The sequence below is a fragment of the Manacus candei genome, unplaced genomic scaffold (assembly GCF_025592945.1).
Source record: "Manacus candei isolate 608988 ecotype Guabito, Panama unplaced genomic scaffold, ASM2559294v1 h1tg000028l, whole genome shotgun sequence".
NCBI classification, from domain to species: Eukaryota; Metazoa; Chordata; class Aves; order Passeriformes; family Pipridae; genus Manacus; species Manacus candei.
In genome coordinates this window covers 31,685,170-31,700,826 of record NW_026138076.1, presented here as the reverse complement: position 1 = coordinate 31,700,826, position 15,657 = coordinate 31,685,170, and the positions used below count along the sequence as shown (strand labels likewise).

Sequence of the window (15,657 nt, the reverse complement as noted above, 5' to 3'; positions counted from 1 at the left end):
CCAACAAAGCAAGCAGTTATCATAGAACCATGGAACACCCTAAATTGGAGGGGACTCACAAGGATCACAGAGTCCAGTTCCTGGCTTTGCACAGAGCAGCCCCAAAAATCACAATGTGTTTCTGAGAGCCTTGTCCAAATCCTTCTTGAACTCTGGCAGGCTTGGTGCGCAGCAGTCAAATCACGGTGCATCATTTCAAAGTCATAAAGCTGAGTTCACAGAAGTGTTCACCATTTAAAGTCAGCCCTTAACAAAAGCAATTGCTGAGTTAAACGTTTTTCTGCTGCTATACTTAGGAGATGGACACAACAGCCATGGGGAAATTCCAAGCTGCAAAATCACCCTTGGTGGTTTTGGCCTCAGTCACATCCTGCTCCAAGGTATAAGAGAGCAGCTGAGTGCTCTTCTAGTGAGAGGAGGAGGAGGCAGCTGGCGAACATACCATCTTTCCTAACAGGGAGGAAAAAACCCAGAAGTGACACCACATGGCATGTTCTGGCCTGCATGTAGATAAACTGGTGGGTTTTTAATGTGCAAACAGCAAAACAGCACATCAACTCACTCTGTAATTTAAAATATCAGAAAAGCAACAAAACTGAATATTTGTGTCATGATTTATGAAATTGCAACACTTGCAATACCAGCAATTTTACCCAGAGCTTACCCCTCCTTATGTAGGGATGTGGGAGCTCATCCCTTCAGGAATCAGAGATAAAATGCATGAGCCATCTCTTTAACCAATCCCTCCCCAAACTCAGTATCCTCAAAATCCCACACTCCAGCATAATAGGGAAATGAATAAGAAACACTGTTTTTTACTCTCTGAAACATCCTACGTTTCAAGTCGTTCCTTGTGTTTAATACCTGAGATGAGGAAAACCATCACTGAGGCAACATCATTTAAAGCAAACTTCTTACATCTCTTGCTTGAAATAAGCAGGCAGTGTACCCTTGTGGCCAGGAAGGCCAATAGAATCCTGGAGTGCATCAAGAAGAGTGTGGCCAGCAGGTGGACAGAGGTGATCCTACCCCTCTACTTGGCCCCAGCGAGGCCACATCTGGTTCTGGACTCGTCAGTACAAGAAAGACAAGGAGCTACTGGAGAGGGTCCAGTGGAGGCCACAAAGATGATTAGGAGTCTGGAGCATATCTCTTATGAGGTGAGACTGAGGCAGCTGGGCCTGTTTAGTCTGAAGAAGGCAAAACTGAGAGGGGATCTCATTAATGCATATAAGTATCTCAAAGGCGGGTGCCAAAAGATGGTGCCAGACTCTTCTCAGTGGTGCCCAGAGACAGGATGAGGAGCAATGGCCATAAACTGAAACACAAGAAGTTCTACCTCATCATGAGGAAGAACTTCTGTATGTTGAGGGTGGTAGAGCACTGGAACAGGTTGCCCAGGGAGGTCATGGATTCTCCCTCTCTGAGACATTCAAACCTCATTTGGACAGGTTCTTACGTAACCTGTTCTAGGTGACCCTGCCTTGGCCGGGGGTTGGACTAGATGATCTCCAGAGGTCCCTTCCAACTCTAACAATTCTGTGAAATCCAATTTTTTTTAAAGAAAACACACAACCTATTTGTAAGTAAGGATGTCTGTATAGTAAATGTCTGTCCTGTTACTGCTCAATCATTTCCACTCCCATTGTTTAGATTCTGCTACCCTCTTAAATAAATACCTCCCTCACATATGGATAGAATGTATACATTATTTTTTAAAGGGCAGTCAGAACAGAGATTATGGTATGAGGAGTGAACATTGAAGTCTTTCCTACCTATTAAGGCATTCCCAGCTTTGCTTTGTCTTTTCTTAACTGTTTGATTCTTCTTGCAGTTGTACCCTTTGAAATAGTTTTGACGTCCTGACTTGTTTGTGTTTCTTCTATTCCATCACGTTTCCGCTGCAAAACACATCTCTCTGGGATAGTTTAACTCTCATTTGGGGAACTCACAGAGCTACCTTATCTCCATCATTTTCCCCTATCTTGCTCTGAGCTTCCATCTCTTAGTGTGACTGTGCTTACATGTAGCACAATGGAGAAATATGACCTGAAACACGAATATCAGTGTGAGAAATTTTCCTTCAGAAAGAAATTACAGTCTCCATTAAACCTTATAGATTAATATTTAATTCTTGGGACTGTGCACACACATAATATCAAGACCTTTACACAGAAGCTACACAGGAGCCATGCTTCAAGAAGAGGTTATGTATTGCTAGCATCAACCCCTGGACTGCGTGGATTTCTCAGATTTGTGTGGTAGGTTTCGTTTGATCAAAAAATTAAAATGTACACCTCAAGTTTACTTCAGCATACTTTCAGAACTGCCTGGGAATGTTACATTCTGAAACCAAGGTATTTCTATGAAGTTAGGACTCAACAGCTGAATGTTTGTAGTTATGTTTTCAATTATAGCATTAAGCCCAGCAGTTTAAAGCCAAGACTCCTAATTTACAACAGTACTTGTTAATTTACAACACTGAGCTTGTATAACGTTTAAGTAAACACTGCACTTCTGGATGACAGAAAGCTAAACAATGAAATAAAACTTCAGAAACATATCTACTCCTGCAGTTTTCAAAGAGCTTCCAGTTCTCCAAAAACAAACAGCTCCCAGCTGCCCGGCATTTATACTCCTGCATCCTGTACCTCTAAATATGTAGAGAGAAAGGGACCAACAACCTAAATCCTTTTCATTCAGAAGATCCATCAAACCAGATTTTAAGGTAAAAGTCTGCTTTCATCCACTGTATTTAATTTTGTTTTGTGAAGGGAGGGAAATGTGAAGAAGAAAATAAACACAAATTATAAACATGAAATGTACTTCAATTTTACTACTGAAAAGTCAACTCTTTGTTTCAATTAAGCTAAATCCTAGTCTTTCTAACAAGCATTTGAGCTGAAGACAACTCCCTCACGTTTCAGCCTTCTGTGGCTGAAACAAGTCAAACTGCCAGCTCTTCTTCTTAACCGTCAATTGCTTCACCTCCTTTCCCATTACAATTTAAAAAAAGTTTCACCTACCTAACCTCATTTTCCTCCATAAAATGCAACTTTCCTCTTCTGGCTCTTGCCAAGACCTCAATATGAGGGCTGATCAAATAAATGGAAGCTGGTCAGAATATCAATTTTTCAGAAAAAAATATCTTCAATGTATTTTTCTAAAAGCCCAAAATAAGATGTCAATAGAAACAGACTATTTTTCAATGAGTTACTGGAATTGTTGCAAAAGGCATACACTTCATTTGAAACAACTGATTTAACTGAAAATCTATTTTTTTACTAAACCATCCCAAAAGTCAGTTGTTTAAAAAACTCTGCAGAGGATGATGCCCTTAAGGTCTAACTCGGTTTTCTCCTCAAGTCTATAAAATCAGAGCTTTCAGAACTTTTGAGCTTTATACTCAAATAAAGCGGTTTGGGGAACATTTCAATATGGAAGCCCTCGAAGGGCTAAGAATGCAGAAAATGTGTTTCACAACAGTCTTCAATGGTACACAGTATGAAGAAAGGACTCAGAGACTGGAAAAGCTGAGGCATGTTCAAAGAAGTTGTGAGCCTGAGGGCAGGTTTTGCAAAGCCTAAATAATGACTTGAATAGCACTGGTGAGCCACGGAATAGGACCAAGAGCATCAAAGGTCTCTTAGGGAGAAATGGGATAGGACAGTGGCTTCACGACGGTTTTGTGAGTATGCACTATTCAGGATCTATAATACCATAACTAATTAAAAAGGGTTTAATAGACATTATTCTTTGGGGTGGGTGGGAGGGTGTTTCAAGTTACCAACAACATTTTGTCCTTTGGGAATATTTTGCATATTTGTAAGCAGAATGTTGAGTAACAGCCTAGGAAAATGCCCTCCAGACTCACTCCTGGGTCTCTGGAGCAATCCAGCTAGAAACATATACAGCCTAGTCCAGAGAAAGGCCAAGATCAGCAACTCCCTCTCAAATGGATGGGATTTTTGAGCGTGCAACATCCCACAGTGGGCTGAGCCCTTTAAGTAGCAGTAATTGCAGACAGCTCTCTGACTTGGGCAGGGAGAGAAATTTGGGGTTGGCAACCTGAATAGCACACTGCCCAAATGCCCATTCAGCTACTGTCTGAAGACAGAAATCCTTACACTAATTGTTTGTTCATTTTTGAGGGCAAAATTCTCAGGGACACCAGTGGGATTCTACCTATGTTAACAAGGACTTCAGGCTCTGAGTTATTACTGATTATGACTGAGAAAGGCATTAAAAAATAACAGGGATACTCTCCAGCAAGATCAAATATCACATATACAGCTTTAAATTTTGAGAGTTTTATCTTTTTTAGGGTCTACAACAAAGATGAAGACATATCAGATTGAGGTGACCTCAAAAAGAGCTGACACTCATATTCAAGTACAACACTACAAGTAATAAATATTTCCAATTGACAAAGTCAATTCCTACCAAAAAACCCAACCAAACAAAAACCCTCACAACCCAGAAATACCATGGGTAAAATATCACCACATCACAACACTTGAACAGGAATGAAAAGCAAGCACTGAGAGCTAAAATAACTACTGAGGGACAGGAAGCTTAAAGCAGAAGGCTTAACATGAACTCGAGAAAGGAGGGATGCAATGCAGCAAATGTAAATGTTAGTATTTTACCAAAATAGATTAAGTTAGACTAAAACATAAGCAGCAGTTACATAAGCCAATTTGCTCTCTCGTAACAGGGCACATGCCTAGAAGAGATGCAGTAGATGTCACAGTTTGAGCAGAGCAAGTTTTTTAACAGTCTCCCTCGACATTTTCATAAGCCACCAGGGGAGACAGACTAGAGAAAACACTGTGTTCAAGGAGTTCTTATTAATGGCTCACTAACTGGAAATATACACACATATAGATATTTAGATATCTATATATCTAGATAGATATATACATATACATATATATGTGTATATATAGGTGTAACCAAGGAGCCTGTCCTCAGTTAGGTGTTTCCAGTATTTTAAATAGCAACCTGAATTCTAACTATATTCAGGGAATTAAATGAATGCTCTGAGTGGAAAAGGGCTACAAGGGCAATGAAGACAACAGCTAGTTTTCATAACAATACTGACAATGTTGAGAAATAATCCATGTTTAAAAGAAAAACAACCAACAGCCACAGGGTTGTGACTAAAGAGTGCAAAAAGCATATTAATATGCTTTTACTTTTCCATTTAGCAGAAATGGAAAGCACATGAAAGAACATACAGCTGATAAAGTCTACCCACAGTTAGACCACACAAAACAAGGAGCCTAAAAAGAATTGCCAGAAAAATATATCATCTTCTTAATTAGCGAGAACTTGTAACAACCCATGGGGCTTCAAGCAATACCAGAGAAACACAAATGAGAAAGCATAAATGACAGCTAAAATTAAAAAAATAGAGAGGCATGAAATAAATATCTGTTCTCTTTCTTGTCTCCTTGTTTTCAAGCTTGTTATTATGTCTTGCAAGTTCAGGAAGAAACTGTACTATCCAGTTCGTTTTATTTCACCCAGGGTTGTTGCAAGGTCACATGAAAGAGGATGGTGTTGGTGAAGGGTTGGGAACAGCTGATATAACATTGTGTAGGGATGCCACTAGCAAAACAGAGAAGAAGTTCAGTATGAAAGTGTGGCGCAGCAAATTCCACCACTCCTACCTCCTGTAGGGAAGAGCATTTCCATCAGTCCAGCCTCTTTCCTCAGTTGTCCTCCCTTGGGCTCCAAACACCCCGTCAGTACGCATATTCCACATTCCTCTGGCCTATAAAAGAGATATTAATACATTCCTAGCATGGCATTCAGGAGAAAAGTATGCCCAAGAGATGAAATTATACTCCCAACTCTCTCAAAGTGAACTACGGTATCAGGAGAAACAGGCAACATCTTGGAAGAAACATGTTCACAGGAAATAAAGACGAGGTGTGGCTCATGAAACTACAATTGAGCAGTTTGTTTGAATGACTGTTTTTAATTTACACCTGCTGAAAGCACCAATAAGCTTCGGAGATATGCACTAGTGCTGAACCCCATGGATGTCAATGGGATTGCAAGCGAGCACGAGGCTTACCCAGGCTGCAAGTTCAGAGATAAAAGCAGGTCTAAGTGTCTGGCTGGATCAAGCACCTATGGACCTTGAACTTATACTAATTGACAGAAGAATGTCCTCTTGCATTAAATCAAAATGGATTTTGTATCACTTTGTGGATAGTTTGGTTTTCAAGCATTGGACAAAGGCCAAGCTGTTGGAATGAGAGTGAAGTAGTTTAAGGATATGTCATCACAGTTTTCAGTAAAGCCATAAATCTGCTGAATTGCTGTGTGACTCTTATAACACCAAACTGAAGTGAACTGCATAACAGCAAAATAAAACATTTAATATAGAGTTACTTTTACAGTGTGTTGCCTCACTTTGCCGTTTGCACAATAAATATATTTTGCTGTTTCATGAAGTCGTACAAGAAGGTTTGAGGTCACACAGAAATGGATAAAAACAAGTTTAAGGGAAAAGAGTCATCGTCAAAAGCTATGAAATAAGGCTCTGATAAGGGCCCTTCAAAATCTGTTGGAGTTCTGCTATTGAACACAACACAAACAGGATTTGGACTCAAATTAGGGGATTTTCTACAGCACCTGTGGATGTTTTTAATTCCTGCAATACATGTTAGATCCCCAAGAGTGCATCTGGCAGTGGTCAGAAGGATTCTTCCATTCCTGTCTCTCTAGTTTCTTTGGTAATAACTGCTGGATCTCACTGCCTTTTCATTCTTATTTCCAGATAACACAGTATGACAGAGATTCCTACATTAGACACCCCAGGCATCTTTCCCTTTTCATCTAAAAGAGATTTCTTGCAATAACAGCCTCTTCTTAATAGAATGTGACCTGTTTCTTAGAAAACACAGGAAACAGAAAATTACTTGAAAAGCATAGTAATAAAAAATTATAAGAATTAATAAAACTGATGTAAATACATGTTTCAATATTCTATTCATTACTGATTGGAAAAGCCTGTTGTTCTAAAAACAACAGTAGTTGTTCTAAAAACAACAGCATTTTTTACAAGCACTTGAGTAAAGGCACTAGATATTTTTACAAGCAGACTTTTGACTTTGTGGATTCCTGAGAGGTTTCCCAATGCTAAAAAAAAAAAACAAACAAAACAATAAGATCTACTGAGCATTTGTTTACTCTTTAAAGAAAAGTAATAGAATTCAAAGCAAATAAATACAATTTTTATCTCATCTATCAAAACATACTCCAGATATATTCCATGTCTAAATATACCCTGGCATGTACACCATGATACATTGTATGAAGGCACATCTGCTTCTTGCAATAAGAATTTTGATTAAATATTAAGAAGACAATGAAGACAGGGTAAAAAAGGTACAGACAGCCAATGAACAAAATAGGCACATATAATATGACACTAGTTCACTCATTTCCTTAACACATCCCAGCCCATCTAAGAAAAGCCTTCTGAGGCTTCACAATCAAAACTCTGTGTGATTTCTCACTCAGAAAACCCCAGCACAACAAAATGAGCCTTGCAATGTGACCCTCAGGACAACAAAGAAAGTTCTTGGCAGAACACTAGAAGATCCAATTTCCATAGCTATGGCCCTCTAACAGCGCATGTCCCTTTTTGATTAAACCAACTATGAGATCATCTCCAGCACAGAGCTAACAACTGCTATATTGTCATGCCAGTACCATGTTGTTACTTGCACTAAGGCAGGAAGACTTTCTACTTAACACTTAATTTACTTTTATTTAAACATTACATAGCTGAAACATAAAACAACAAGAGTCTGATGCTGATGGGTGTGATGATCTCTGCACTTCTGCACTCCACATCCAAAATGACTTTTAGTCTTTTCAGGCCCTACCTAACAAACACAGTTGCTATACCAAAGAAACGAGGTGATTTCTGAAGCAACATATTCCCAAAGTATTCAAAACTAGTGGCTGATAAAATTTACACTTAGTTCAAACAATCCATTTTTCGTGCTATTAGTTATCTTGATTTAAATTTCCCTTGGGACAGATATTTTTTAATAGAAGTGTCTTATCTTTAAAAAGGTGTTTATATAGCATATTTTTATTGAAGTTCTCTTACTTTCTACTAAGAGATTGATATAGGAGGTAGTGTAACAGTCATTAGAGAAATCACTGACTAAAGCCAGTTTTATAGATGTAGAGAAGAACCTGCTTCACAATCAAAAATATGGCTAGGTGAGTAGAGAAAAGCTAAACAAAATCTTGAAGTCTTAAACCGAACAGAAGACATAATGTGAATGTACCTGGACTGAACTTATTCTCCTCTAGTCTTCCAGTGATGTGTACAGATCAGCAAATCAGAGGTGGTATGATCTAAGAAATATAACTATCCTGTATCCTACTGTTTATTTCCAAGAAATAGTGCTACTGGTTCAGAAAGTCATTTTACATTTAAAGTCCTATAATTTTATAACTTAGTAGCTGGTACTTGATAAAAATTTGGCAAAAGGGCTAGAGAATCTGTTTCATGCTAATGTTTTTTCATCTGTGAGAGGTATTGTAATAAATATTTCCAGCAGATATTATCAGATTTGCTACACACTAACACTACCAAATTTGTGCAGATGGAAATGGATTTAGCAAACAATATGCACTAACAGATATCTGCACCCTTACTATGGATAAGGGGACATGAAATGCATTTGTCTCCTTCCATAATGTTTTTTCTCAGACTTTCTGTAATCATTAGCTATTTCTTTCCTGTGCAAGAAATGCAGCTTTGACTAAAAATGAACTGCAAGTGAGAATCTGAAAGAATATCCAAATCACCGAACCTCTATGACCTCAGCTTCCACAAGATTTAAATTTGGAATCTTAAAGCCATGACACCCTTCACTTTGAAGAAGAACACACCAACATTAAGATTCTGTTCAGACATACAGTCTCCTACAGCTCTAAAAATTCAGTTCATGACCCAGTTATGGGAGGGAAATGAAAGATGTTGCAGTTTGCCCAACTCCACAGAGCAGGAATGCAGCAGTATTGATACAGGTTCCTGGCTGTGATCAGGCACCATATCATGAGCAGTTAATGTCAGGTGCCTATACCCTAAAGAAAGGTTTGATTCCCTAAGAATGACTGACAGGGCTTTGGTGACTTGAATTATATCCTGCCTCATCAGCATTTAATACCATTTCCAAATGATCAAGCAAAGGAGATTCGAAGTTGTCAGAGGAATTGAAAGGGGACTGGTGATGATGTCAGTGTTGCTAACTGCAGTATCTATATTGGTTTTATTTGATCTCTTTCCCATAAGTAATCTGGACTGGCACAGAATAGTTTTGTGGTATTTCAACTTGTGATACTTCAAAGCTCTGTGCAGTAGCAACCAAAGAGCATAAAAAAACGTAAACTTGGATCAGCAGCTTCACCTCAGGATGACAAAGCTAGTCAGTAGCAACATGCATCAACAGGGACTGAACCTAATAACTGCCTTCACAGTTGCATGAAAAGCCACTTTCCAGTGTCCAGAGTGGCTGCAGAAGATATCCTTTAGAAGTTTCCACCAGGAGGAATATTGTTTCTTATTCTTTTTCTAATGGTGCTTTTCTCTGCAGGTTACCTAGTCTCTGTGAAAAGACACTAAATATTCTACTTAACACCCTCCTTTGGACTGACCACTGCATTAATCATATACAAATGTTAATTACCATTGCTAAAGCAAAACAACCCCAAAATATGTAAGCTTCAATCAAAGCCTGACAAATTAGCAAAAGAAATAAGAAAACAAAAAAGGTCAGTTGCAAATATCCCTCTTCCAAGTGCAAATTGTAACTAATTTAGAAGTGTATGTTTGAAAGAAGTGTATCATCTTGGTTGCTAAGAGCTCAAAGACCAGTGCAAATAAATGGCTCCTGAGGGGGTGATATTCAGGGACAGCCAGTAATTCCCAGTTTTAATCTGTCATAATCAATGACAGAAAAATGTATCAGAATAGTCAGTTCTCCCTTTTACTCTTTACTTTTCATTAAGTGGATTAAGCAGCTTAAAAAAAATGTTGTCTTTGTTCATATTAGAAAACTCACAGCATATCTAAGGATGTTCTCTGTATAAGATTTTATATCTAATTACAATTGATTTGATAACATATTTGGGAAGCATCTTTGGGTTTTGAAATTATGTCTATTTTGCTTTCAGAAAGACTGTAAGACAAATACTCAATATGCCCTTAAGCCAGACCTATAAACCACTGAATAGGAATTTTGAGCTGATTTTGAACGCTTGACCCTGTGGATGTTTGTTCTGAAGGACAGTGGGTGTGAGGAGATCGTCTGTGTAAAATTCCCGCTTGATAATGCTCCCACGTGGCTGCAGCTTCTACTCAAAGCTGTGGTTGCCATCCTATACCATTCCTACATGATCAGCTTTGAATTGAAACATGAAACAACACATAATATTTTATACCACCTTAGGTACTTATAGGAAAGGAACTGAATAAAACTGACTCTTCGACAAATGGTCAGTCTGTTTTCATAACCACTGGGTTATATATTAATTTTTTAATCTATGTCACTTCAGTAATAATATTAGCCAAAAAGACACTGGTTTTTGTTCAGGGATTTTTTTGGTGTTTTTTTTTTTGGTTGGTTGGGTTTTGTTGTTTTGTTGTTATTGTTTATTTGTTGGTTTGGGGTTTTTTTTATAGCCCCAAGGCTTGTTTGCAATGAAGCTGTACAATTTTGCATCTAGCTTTGCATGGAATATGCCTCCCAAAAAGTAGAGAATGGATGAAGGGTTAAAACAAGGGATGTAAACCTTTGGGGAAAACGAGTGCCAACAGGTTACTATAATTCAAAGGTAAAACCTATTTCTTCTCAATAGAAACAGATTTTTGCTACATCCCAATGAAAAATAGATAATAATGTATTTTTCTAAAACAAATAGTAAGTTAACCACCTCCAGGTTAAGTTCTGGAGTTTATTCTTTCTTGATTAGAAGTATCAGTCGTCATAAATTACATTTTTTTGATAAAAAGATTGCAAGAACAAGGATTTTGCTGAAACAAGACTAAAAATTTTTGAACAGCGTATGCAAATTATTTTTCAATCATAAAAGAAATGTGAAAGTCTAAACTTCACCTAACTCCATATCATATGTTGAAATACTATGTATGTGTTCCCAAACTGACTTGGGGGAGCAAAGCCATGCAAAGCCAGACACATACACTCGTTGTGGAGTGTACAGACATAACACCTTTCAAGTGAACAGCCTAAAAGTAATTAACACTTGCTACACTTCTACATTTGTTCCCCATAAATATATATTTGAACACTAAATTTACAATCTAATGATGAACTGGTCTCTAATTTCTCCAATAGTGTCTGCTTTCATAGAATCAAGAATAACCTCTGTTGGAAGGGACCCACAACAGTTATTGAATCCAAATCTTAACCCTGCACAGAACCATCCCCAAGAGTCACACCATGTGCCAAAGAGCATTTTCCCAATGCTTCTTGAAAGCTGTCAGGTTTGGTGCTGTGACCACTTCTCTGGAGAGCTTGTTCCAGTGTCCAACTACCCTCTGGGTGAAGAACCTTTTTCTAATCTCTAACCTGAACCTCTTCTGACAAAATTTCCCTCAGGTCCTGTCACTGTTCGCCAGAGAGAAGATGTTACCTTGCTTTGGCCTGCCTCCAGGCCTGCTCCATGAATAACCATGCCAGACATCTTCCCTGATTCTCCCCAGACCTTTTTCCTGCACCTGGGAAACAGCCAGGATCCTGACATTACCGATGGCTCTCATTGACTTCATTTGACAAGAAGGCAGCTCTTCAATTTTTCCACTCCGCAGAGGGATGCTGCCTGCTTTTAACACATAAAAAGGGCACTATTCTTATTCCGTGTATTATCAGATCTCATCTTGATCACCCGAGCAGGTCCAAATCCTCAGCCGAAACAAGAGGAAGCAACTCTTTAAGGCCGGGAGGGTCTTTCACCGCCCCGCGGACACCGGTGCTCGTTCCCAGCAAGCGCTGCCATCTGGTGGCATCTGGGAGAACGGCAGCCCCGACTTCAGCGGCACGTCAGGGAACACCGACACCATTGCTCCTTTAAAGACCGTAGCAGCAGCGCGAATTGATACCCGGTGGAATATATAATCGAATCCCTGATTGTGAGCATAAGCTGGAAGTATCAATACCCTTCCAAGACACTCGTGATAATGTATTTATATTCCTGGCAGGAAACTTGAGTCAGTTCAGCAAGTTTCTAGTGCAAATCTGATATGGATGGTTGACCTGAACTCCGGGGGACAAACTCTAAAGATAGAACAGGGGGACAGGGTTTCTGCATGCGGAAAACTGGATGCCAGAACTTGGATAATTCTGTAATTTCTCCTAGATTAGTCACAGACAAAACCAAGTCATTTGACTGACTTCATATTGTCAGTATGAAATTATTTTGTTGACACAGATTTAGGCTGTAAATGAGTGCTCAAAGATTAGTGCGTGCCTTTCCAATGAATTCCTTACTAGAGTTTAAAACTCTCTGTTTCTGTTTCAGCTTTCTGTCAGCATAGCACCCAGCCTTGCAAGACGTGATGTGGTCTCAAATGCTGTTAGCGAATCCGGGGGTCAAAAGAGCTCAAGCCTCGCACAATAGGCCTTGCTCTCCTCGTTAAATAGAAGTACAAAATTTGTGAGCGCAGCTATTGTCATTCCCATGTATTTTCGTTGCTTGTTTCCATATCTTCTACTGCATCTCTGCTACAACATCAGGGAGCTTTTCTCGTGCAGAGTCTGGACGGACAGTACATATTTGAAATAGCGTGAGGAGCTTGGAATACAGTGTGTTTACAAGTCTGGAGTTTTATGTCCTTATCTGAACCAAACTGCTCACGCTTCTGAGCGTCAACACACTGTTGCTCATCAGAAAGTTATCTGTCCAGACAAGGCACATTGCTCCCAATTTAGAAGAGTGAGCAAACACATTTGAAACACAACAAAATTGGAACAGGCTAACAAGGCAAGTAAAAGAATTATTCAAGGTCTCACAATACAGTTGATAGCTTTCTTCACAAGGAAGGTTAGAGAGGAGTAGGTTGATGTTCTTGCATGCCTATTTGAGAAGAAAAGGATAAAGGCCATTGGAACCAAGCAGATAAAATAAAAGATCCAGTGGCTGAATCTGTAAAAATTCAGATTAAAATCAGAAGTGTATCTTTTCTGAGCGAAGCTTAACCATTCAAGCAGTCAACACACACCATCATGGACTGTCCACCACTGGAAACCTTCAATTTGAGAGTAGAAATCCTTAAAAAATCCTTATTCTGTGATTTCAGACAGCTCCTGAGGCACTGTAGAAAACACATATTGATCATTTACAGCCTGAATTGTGCAAAGAGCCTGACTACATTATTTTAAAATTTTTTGCCCTTCAAAATTTAAGAACACTTAGCATTAAACTGAGCATGTGAATAATTTCACCTCTGTTTACTAATTTTGGTGAGTTCAACTGGACCAGTGAATGGCTTAAATTTGAGCATAGAGTGATGTATAATACTGACACAAGACCACAATTAGCATCTGTAGGAGGTTACAAATGTCTCTCTAAGTAAAGTTGATCATACAGCAACCAAAAATCCTATAGCATTCTCAATAAGAATAAAGAACATTACCCATTTCTCAATGAGGCTCTTTTTCCTCTCAGGAAAACCTCTTCAGAGAGTTGAATCTGCCTGACAGCTGAGAGTCAAACACTGTATAGAATCTGTTATAATGAGGCATCCAAAATACTTAAAAAGTAAAAGAAACTTGGAAAATTAAATTATGTTTCCATTCATCTGACTTCATTCCAAGTCTGTAATGCCTATTACACATCAGCTGGGTTATATTTTAGAATCACTTTAACTAGTTAGTAGTGTTCTGGAGGTCAACATAATTTTTGACCTGATGAAGTAGAAAGGGGAAATTTATAAACAATATTGACTCGCTCATACCTAAGACATCACATCAAAACTATGCCATGCTTTCTCAAATTCTTTCTTGATTTCTTCAAGTCTTTAGAAGAGTATATCATTTTATGCTACGTAAGTCTCTGATTAAGAGCCTTAGAGGCCTTCATAGGTTTTCTGTCTTCTCCACACATTTCACCCATAAGTAGGAACTAATCTGTCCCAGGCTGGAGTCCAAGTACCATGTTTTACACCCCACATCTTGCAGGTGAGTCCCACAGTTGCCATGACAACTTTCTGTTTATGATACCAAAATCTGAATTGCCTGTCCTTTTAGGGCATCTGCTACTGCAGAAAAACTAAACTGCAAAACTAAAAAGTCCAAGAACACACTTAGAGGTCACTTCATCAAGAAAACTCAGTTTTCAAACTGTTATTTTAAATACTTCTCCTATGCAGTTTACAGTACCTTTCAGGAGGTACAGAAACAGCAGGAAGGCAAGACAATAAATACAGTGGATGAGTACATGTAGTTCTATACACAAAAGCCCCACACCAAAAGTCTCAGGAAAGCTGAGAAGGAAGGGCTTCCAGTCTTCCTTGTAAGAGAAGTGTGAAGGAAAGGTTCCAGTCACTTTGCAGAAAGATCCTGACCAGTAGTGCAGTATCTGAAGTGGATTTCACATTGAAAGCAAGAATTCAAATCCTTTGCCTTATCTATATATGTATATGTGTATATATAGAGGCATGTGAATGTGTATAACACACACATCACACGTGTGCTTTGTTTGCATTCACATGGTGTTCTGCACGGATTTTCTGCTCTCCTTGCCTGAAAGCTGATCAGACATCTGGGAACTTCTACATTGACCTCAGCAAACTTTGCACAGGTTTCTCAAAAAGCACTATGGGACAATCTGAATTCCAAAATTATGTTGCTTTGAGTGGTTTCCAAGAAGGCAAACAAGAAACTTTTTTTTCCCCTGATCACAGAGAATTCAGAACCTCTTGGGAAAGCTTTTGAACTTCCATTAAATGTGATCTGTTTAATGTTTGGATCTGTCGAAGGAGAGGCAGTCAGATAAACTGGGCCAACGCTGAAATGAACTTTCTTCCAACACCTCTACAAGTGTAATCACATCTCCCTGAGCACCTCCGTAGATGATTGAATTAGACATTCAAAGAGGTGATAGACAAACAGAAATCAGGCAAATAAAGATAATCTACCCTTTCTCTAGGCATCCAAAGGGATTCAAACCTACAACAGAGGAGCTTTACATGTTCCACTACCTACCTAAAATATTAAATTCTCTATGGCTGATATGTCTTTGGAGCTGAAAACTGTTGGCAAAACATTTCTTGTTTTTGTCTCGGTCTAGGAAAATGAGATATTGTTTCTGTATTAAAGTACTCTGAAATGAGTCACCTACAGCAGAATAACCTGCCATATCCATTTGGTAACAATAGAACAGACATCAATTTTCAATCTTATCAGAAGTCACCAGTCCGTAAGTATTAGTGGCGCCTACTGAATTTTATCCAGGGACCTAACAGAAAACATCTGTTCTTTTACTTCACAGCAAATCAATAGATTAAATCAATGTTCTCTTTTCTCCTTTATTCCATTCATTAAAGGCATAGGTTTTCTTTCATTTTTCGACTATTTCTTTTAATAACTCACTTCTCCT

General features: G+C 38.7%; 1 long non-coding RNA gene across 1 annotated transcript; it reads left to right on the top strand.

Annotated features, from left to right (window-relative positions):
* The first annotated feature begins 8,926 nt into the window (after positions 1–8,926).
* LOC127472074 (uncharacterized) lies at positions 8,927–12,523 on the top strand. The gene is made up of 3 exons (XR_007904856.1): positions 8,927–9,115; positions 9,636–9,813; positions 11,661–12,523. It is a non-coding gene; the product is annotated as an uncharacterized LOC127472074 (long non-coding RNA).
* Positions 12,524–15,657: the final 3,134 nt, after the last annotated feature.